Consider the following 8,400-nt stretch of genomic DNA (forward strand, 5'->3'; position numbering starts at 1 on the left):
CGGCTATTAAAGGGCGATAAAGCGGCGCGGCGCTGCTGCGGGGTGCTGCCGCCCCGCTCATTTGGTTGCTATTAGGCTGCCGGAGTCGCGACCTCGGTCGCTGTTTTTTTCCTAAATGCATTAGCGCAGGGTATGCTTGAATGAGCTAAAGTGTAACCGCGGGCGCGAGCAGGCTGCGCCCGGGCAGCGCGGCGTTCAGCAGCAGCGTTTATGGCTCCTTAATGAGCGTTGCCTTGATTCGTCCGCGCGAGATCGTATCGCCGGCGGTGCGGCAGGCTGCGGTCGCGGTGCTCGGGCTCGGCCGCCGGGGAACGAGCTCTGGGGCTCTGCGGAGTGACAAGTCCTCGCTTTAACTTTAGCGCGGTGCTGGCCTACCTGATCTCTTTACTATAGAAATGGGATRTTATAGTGGGTACACCCCATGACTCCAGTTTTGTTTCTCTCCTTTTTTTTTTTTTTTTTTCCCTCTCTTTGAACACCAGTTTCTAAACTCTGCCCCTACTTTGTGCAGTGCTGTGAAGAGTCAGCTAGGTCAATGAGAAGCCAGGCTTTTCTGCGCGCTCACCTCTCTTCAATATTGGTGACTGGTGCAAGCAGTCAGAAGCTATTTGGGGTCAGAAACTAGAATCAGCCTTTTTGTTGCTATCACATGAGGCATGCGTGGCTGTAGGCTTTCAAGAGAGGCTCTTTGGCCAGTCAACAAAATCTCCGGGGATGCTCTTTCTRAAGATTTGCGTTGTGGGTTTGCCGTATCGAGGTGAGAGCTGTGTGCAGTGGCTGACTTCTCCTTCTCTGATGATAAAATCAATGAAGTCAGAAATATATTAAATATTTATTTAAACATTATTCTTCTGTGAGCATAGCTTAGATTTATTTTGGGGGTATTGTGCTTATATCCAAAAGTCTGTTTGGCTTTCCTTCCTGAGAGAGAGTCTGTCAGTCCTGTGTGGTTGAAACGGCAGGTAAGCTTCTCTTTAAGACCTAGTTAATGAAATTCTGATAATAAACTTGCTATGTACTAAGTGCAGCGTCTTGAGAGCCTGGAGCTGTTCCTTAGATTTTTTTTCCTTTATAAACTGATATCCAGATGAAACTGGCCATCTTGTGTACTTCTTGAAATGCTTACATTAACCTTTGTGACTGCTACAGGCTGTTGCATTGAAGGCCAACCAGTCAGAGAACAATAAATTTAATAAGCCTTGAAAACTGAGGGCATGTTTTCATATTAACTAAGGGGGGGAGGTTAAATATCTCTACTTTTTTAAAATTCTTTTTGTCCTTTCTTACTCCTTTACCCTTTTTATCTTGTTTCTTTTCTTACCACTTTTACTTTTTCCTTTGTCCTTTTGTCTTACTCCTTTTTTCTTACTTTCCTTACTCTTACTCCTTTGCTCTTTCCTGTTTTTTCACCTTTCTCTTTTGAAATCTCTAAAACTGTAAATCTTCAGCACAATGATATCCTGAGTGTTCTTGCAATTTTTGTTTAACATTTCTATTGTATCTGCAAGTATCTTTGAAATGAGACATCCTCAAGGCCTAATCTATCTCACAGTGCCTGTTATACATACAGTACTGTATGAACCGTGAAGGCATCTTATTATGTGAAGGTTGCTACAAATCAGCCAAGCTAATTTTTATAAATGATGAAAGCAAGGACTTGGGGATTATGGCTCAAACAGGATGCTGGTCTGCTGAAGCTCTGGGACAATCCATGATGTCAAGGTGCCTTCATTTATCACAGGCCACCATTCCTTACTAGGAAGAACATACCTGTTACACTGTGGAAGGAGTCTTTTGGGAATGCTTGTTGCATCTGTCATCAACTCTTTTATACCGAAGGAAAAAAATAGTAAAAGAAAGTTTTAATTTTTTGTGTTTGTGTATATGGAAACAAACTGTGTTTGAGAGGTCAAGTCAAGTATGTTCTCTTGCATTTGTATGAAGGTCTTCTCCTTCCAGTCTTCATCTCCACAGAATGCATGAGCTTGGCTCTCCTACCCCTTTCTCTGTTAATGGTAGTAAATGAAATATCTCTTTTTGGTAAACGACAGTCAGTTCAGGCATCTTAAAAAATGCTCTGACCCCCCCCCCCCCAAAAAAAAAAAAAAAAAAAAAAGAATTGATGGGGAGTTAGGCAAATCATTTTCTACAGCCCGTTTGCAGCCTGGAGGATGAAACTGTTGACACAGTTTGCTCTAAAGATGTAAAGGCCTGCTGTTATTGATGCAAGACTCACAGCTATAGTATGGACATGCAGAACAACCACCTCCTTTTTCTTTACATAAGAGCAGTAGCAAAAAGGCGTGTACATTAAGGAAGTATTATTTTTCTAAGTCTTAGGCGTTTATGGTGGGATCTTTCACCAAAACCCAAGTAGGCATCCCTTTGCTAGTTCCTCGCATTGAGCTCCTGTGTGGCAGCCTGGAGGCAGTGACGTTTTTCTCCTCTGCTTTTAATGTGAAGCAGCTAGCAGGGCAAAGGATGCAGTTGTTTCTGGCTGCAGTAGTGCCTCACCAGAGCTTTAGGTAAAGTTTTAATTAGTGGTGTGGTAAAATGAGGGAGTTCAGTGGAAGAAGGCTAGAGTAACTGTGGTGAAGTTTGCTGCAGCACAGGCTCAGGAGTCGTTCCCTCTCCACGTGGAGTCTACCTTTGGCGGTCTCTTCCCAGACTTTCACAGGAGGGTTCTTTTCCTGATATCTTGGTGCCATGCATCTTGGAGCCCTTCTTAAGCATAAAGGATTACGGTGAAAATGTCAGTACATTGGCCAGCTTATTTTTTTGATAGGCTTTTTCTTCTCCTTTAAGGAGCCAATCCCAAGAAATACTGAACGTTTGCAGCACCTGCAAATATCAGTGGGATAGTCAAGATGTTCAAAACCTGCTCAAAGCCAAGTTAGTTGTAGCCAACTCGGATCGTGGTCTGTTGTCCTGAAGTTTATCTATGAGGATGGATATATAGAATCTATACAGAACCTCTCCCACTCCATTGTGATCCATGACTTTTGGCTAAGACCATTTGATCTTTGAAATACTAGTGCTAATATTAGAAGAGTACCTTTTGTGGTGTTATGGTCTGGTTTTGCATTGCAATAGAATGGTAGAAGTGGTCTCTATATCTTGAATAACTAGAAGAGGCTTTTGGGGCTGATCTTAGCTTTATTTTTATATTGGGATAGCTACTTACAGTGTTAAGTGCATAGTGGTTTTTAACAGCATAGCTAAGCCTGTTTCAGCCTCTAGAAAAGAATCTAACTGTACTCATATAGAGGCACCTTTTACTTATAGCTTATTCCCCTTTCTATATTGCACTCCTTTAAAACATACCATAACATAGCTGCATGAATACAGAGTAGTATGTTTTTTGTGAATACATAATCCTGTGGTGTATCTACAACAATATTCTGCTTCTTTCTGCATTATATCTGGAAGGATTATAGTGTGTATATAGACTTGCACTGGCTGGCCTATGTTCAGTAGACTATGCTTAATTTAGGGAAATTACAGCATGATGCATCTTGTGAAGAGCATGGCACGTGACCAGTCTTACAGTTTTTACTTGGAAAACTTGTGGGGAAACAATGGCAGTGCTTTGATTTCTATCTGTGATACTTGCAATGCAAATTTTAAGCTGCTGAGTAGGCTTTCACAATATACTTCTGCAATGGCATCCTCTGCGCTAGATACATATCTTACACTAAACAGTTGCATGTATCAATCTGATCTGTGTAGATCTGTTGGAAGGTACTTGAAAGGATGATAGAGAAATTTGAATCAGTGTGACTTCACAAAAAGAAAAAAGAAATGAATCTATATTGGCTTGAGAGTTTGTAAAAAAAAAAAATTTGGTAACCTGTTTCATTTTGTATTTTTAGCATTTTTAATAGGCTAACATGTAACTATTAAATTATTCTTAAATTGTATCATATATTAGCTGGTGTCTTATTCACATATATAAAAGTTTCTTGGGCAAAGCCCCATATAATGAGGAGTATATCTCAACCTGAAGCTGAAGATAACACTTCTTGCATGGACAACCTCATCAACTAGTGATATTTCCCATGCTCAAAGCTAAGCAGGAATGTAAGTGTTGCAAAGTCAAGAGATCACACGTTCTTCTTAGAGGAGTAGTATCTTTGTTGCTTGGATTGGGATTTTTTTTTAATATAGTTTTGTACATTTACTAGCTGTTACGAACTATTTTATTTATGTATACTTGCACACAGAAGCTAAAATTTGGATGGATTATGGAGAAATCAAACTAAACTTTCACATTTTAGACTAATAGGCCTTGAAGTGATTTCCTCTTGATGGTCTTGATGCAAGTTCTGTATAGTTGGGGTTCAGGCAAGGCGTTTCAGAAAGCTGCATATATCAAACAGTGTGTTTTTTTTTTTTTTTTTTTTAAAAAGCGGATGCTATTAATACGGGGGAAACAGGTTTCTGAGAAACTTTTCTGTCCTGGAAAACCTACTTTTAAGACCTTCCCTTTTATTTAATTGGACCCAAAGATGAGTTTGGCTTGGAAAGTGGTAATAAAGATTGATCAAGATCACTTAATAGTTCTGATCTGTTTTGGATGCTGTCTTATCATCACCATTGCCTGTTCCATTTTTTGGCCTCTGCAGACCATGGCAAATATTTTTATGCTACAAATGGCATTATCAAAGCATCTGTTTCAAGGTTAGAATTTTTCTTCACTGAAACTTCATAAACCAGTGTTCTTTGAATAAGGGGGCGATGGGGAGAATTCCACAGTAGAAACTCTGGGTTTTTCCTTCCGGGCACATATAGGTGTTTTATCAATCACCTACAACATTAGCAAAAATGTGTGCAGCCTTGCCCTCTTTGATAAACTTCTCTCTCATCGTATGTGTGTGTCTTTTTTTTTTGTTTGTTTGTTTTTGTTTTGGTCATGTAGCTATAAGAACTATTGGGCTGTCTCAGAGTCTCTAGTCCTTGTTCTATTAGAGATAGCATCCCTCAGTTTGGGAAGCTGGTTAGGCACAAGGATGAGGGGTCTGACAGTTCTTTCAAGATAAAGATATAGCTTAATGTGAGAAAGAAGGCAACTAACAGGTGTTAAATTGGTTAGTGTACAGGGTACCTGCATCTAGACTACTGTTTGAGTCAGATGTGAACTTCTGGAGTGAATCTGTCATCCCTATTTATTGTACCCAGGTTTGCATTGCAGAATGGTCACAGATCATGTGAATTTTTTTTTTTTTTTCAGATTAAATCAGGTTGGAAGATGCATTCAACCAATGGGTAGTCAGCCTGCAGGATCAGATCAGAACTAGCCTGAAATAAAGTCCCTGAAGGTACATAGTGTGAATACTTGGTCTTCGGTACCAGCTCCTATTATGCTGTACTACTAATGTAGTAGTTGCTAATGTAGACATAGTCAGGGTCACCTTTTCTGGAACTGAGAATGCTGCTTTTTCTGAATACTTGCTGCACCAGCATAGCAGCAAATGTAGAAAGATGCTAAAAACAAATTTCTGAGACCTAAACCAAAGCAGTTGTAGGTAGGTTCCTGTTGGTATTTCAGCATAGCATTCAAATCTAAATCAACTGGGAACGGCAAATGGAGTTAATTCTGGGAAGCAATCTCCCCTGAATGAGCATGCTTCTGTTTTAAGTAAGTATGAGAGTTCAAGAACCTGGTTTGGCTGAAGATCTGAAAGAGAGGTGCTCTTAAAAACAAATCTGCCTCCTTAGTAGAATCTACTTAGCCAGTATTGCAGGGAGTATTTGCTGAATGAAAGATGTTATCAGCTGTATAGAATGGGCAATAAAATTATTGGTGACTTAATGTAGTGGAACTTAATCGCCCATCTGAAAAATATGAGTGAGTAGAAGAGAAGCAAAATTCCTTTGCAGGAGATGATAAGAGTGAAACCTTCTATTAATTCATCCTGCAATAGGAAGCAGTATTGAATTCCCCAGGTAAACTTTTGATTCCAAGGTGGCTGTTACAAACACTAAAACTTGATATAGCTTCCTGGAGAAAACAAAAGAATGCCTTAATGCGATTATAACTTCCATGAGAAGATTCTGTGAAATCACGTGAGTATTGCAGCTCCAGAAATTTTGTCTTTTCAGAGGCACTCAGTGAAGGAACAAGTGAATTAGCACTCTTAAAATCAAATTACTTTGCCTCCTCTGTGATGAGGGCTTCATTGGAATAGTAGATGCTATTACATCAAAAATGTGTTTTTGTTTCTGAAAATGTGCTAGTCTGTTGCAAATAGCCCTATTTAGTCTTGTGAATTATTCCCAAGGTTCAATATGAGTTAGGCCCCATGTTGCTCTGCAGYATGCTCCTCCTAAATTCTTCAGTCAGAGCTCCTAGCTTGAGGCAGCATGGTGATGAATTTCACAAAAGGTTAGAAATGCAAGCTTTTAATAAGTGAGAAAATCTGCATCTAAAGGGCAACATATTCCTCCTAATATTCAGTGCTGACTACTATCTTTGGTTTTCAGTATCATCAGCTCATCTATTTTAATATTGCCAGCTTGTGATGCTTATTCTCATAAAACCTGCATGCTGAAGTTATACGATTATGTGAGGATATCAGCTTTTACTTAACAGAATAAGCATTTTTAGGGACCTCATAGCTTCAAACTTAGAAGCATGAATGTGGGCCCCTACAGCTGTAAAGCCATAAGGAAAAAATGTAAGTGGTATTTAAAATCCTGTGTTTGAGTGTTGGCTCATAATACTTTGGTGTGTGATAGTTTTGCTTTTTTTACTTTGTGTGCAACAAAACTTTCTGAAATGCAAACTGTCTTACTGTATAAAAGTCTTTGGGGACATAAGTAAGAGGGTATTTGCAGCTGCATAAGCAATTGGCTCATCTCATACTGGATTTCTTCAGAGTACAGAACTTTTCTTTTGGCTCACTGGCAGTCTGGTGAGGTGATTATATTAGTTGCCAACTCAAAGATGTAAGTAGCTTCCTGCTCTCTGAGGAAGAGACAGAAAGCAGGAAGTCTATCTGACAAGTCCTCTAATGTTTAGACACAGTCCTGCCCTACAGCTTTGTTGCTTATAAGGGCAAACAGCAGGAAGAACGTGAATGTTTATATAATGCTTTGTTTTTATGGTGTATGTTTTTGGGAAAGGAGTAGAAGAGAAGAATTGTTCACAGGACCATGTTAGCTTTTGGCATTGGCGAGTCAAGGGAAGCAAGGTGGCATCCAAGAGCCAGTAGGAATTTTTGACATGGGGAAAGTGAGTCTGCGTGTTTTTTTTTAATTATGACTTGGAGTTTTTGTATGAAAGAAGCATGTTTTCTACCTTTTTTTTTTTTTTTAACAGCAACTGCTGCCCAGTCTTACATTATATGGTTTTGTCTCTAATAGGGATATAAAACTTTGGAGCAATTAAAAATGAAGTAATCTTTCTGTAAACTGTCAATAAGTTTAATAAATGAGAGTTAATAGTACTGTTGTGGCAGACAGTAGGAGGGAGAGGAGAATGCAGAGATTACAAGGGAATTTCATGCTCATGTCTGGTGGTATAAACTGTATACACTGTGGAGGGGCTGATGCAGAGTGCATATTGAACCTGGGAAAAATCCATACTCCCTTCTTTTGTTGCTGGTGATAAAATGGCAGATGAAATTCAGTGATTTAATGCAAAGTTATATATATTTATAGTAGAAAGAATATGCCTTCTATATGGAATATGTCTTCTATACAGATGCACTGATAGGTTCTAAAATACCACCAGCACTCAGGAGGGTGAAAGAGGACCCTTACCTCACCACTGACAGCTATCAAGGAGGCATCTAGAGTGTTGGATGCTATTAGGAAAGAAAAAGAAGGAAAATGCCATTTTGTTAGTGCTTATATGCAAGGTTCACTCTCATCTTAAACGTTGCATTTCTGGTTGCATCATCTCGGAAAGAATATCATAAAACCAAAGAAGATGTAGAGAAGGATGACATGGCAATCAAAAGAAAATAATTGCTTTCATACAAAGAGGGATGAAGTAGTTGTAGCCCTTTAGTCTGAAGAAGGAGCCAACTGAATGGTGTGAGGAAAGGGATGTTACAGAGGTCTGTGAAATGAAGAGAAAGTGAATAGGCAAGAAGTCATTTCTCCCAATAAAAGAACTTGATGGCACTTGATTGTATGTAAAATCATGCAGAAATTGCTTTTTCCCAGCGTTGTGGGTCTTGTTGTGCAGTAATGTTAGGTAGACCAAAATGAGTAGACTCTGAATTTGTACAGTCTCTTGGAAAACAAGTCCATTAGGGCATATTAAACATGAGGTTCAGATGTGAGTGCAGCCTTGTGGAGATCCTGAAGATGTGATTTCTGGAACCTGTGAAGGATGTATCAGTGAAAGATGGTTCCCTGTGTGCCCTGGTGCTTATGCTATGCGCTAAGCAT

At 39.5% G+C, this 8,400-nt stretch overlaps 1 long non-coding RNA gene across 1 annotated transcript; it reads left to right on the plus strand.

Moving 5' to 3' along the window:
* Positions 1 to 483: 483 nt before the first annotated feature.
* LOC112964511 lies at positions 484 to 6,594 on the plus strand. Its single transcript, XR_003252991.1, has 3 exons — positions 484 to 757; positions 5,231 to 5,318; positions 6,484 to 6,594. It is a non-coding gene; the product is annotated as an uncharacterized LOC112964511 (long non-coding RNA).
* The last annotated feature ends 1,806 nt before the right edge of the window (positions 6,595 to 8,400 follow it).

The sequence above is a fragment of the Apteryx rowi genome, unplaced genomic scaffold (genome assembly GCF_003343035.1).
Source record: "Apteryx rowi isolate R43461 unplaced genomic scaffold, aptRow1 scaffold_192, whole genome shotgun sequence".
Classification (NCBI taxonomy): Eukaryota; Metazoa; Chordata; class Aves; order Apterygiformes; family Apterygidae; genus Apteryx; species Apteryx rowi.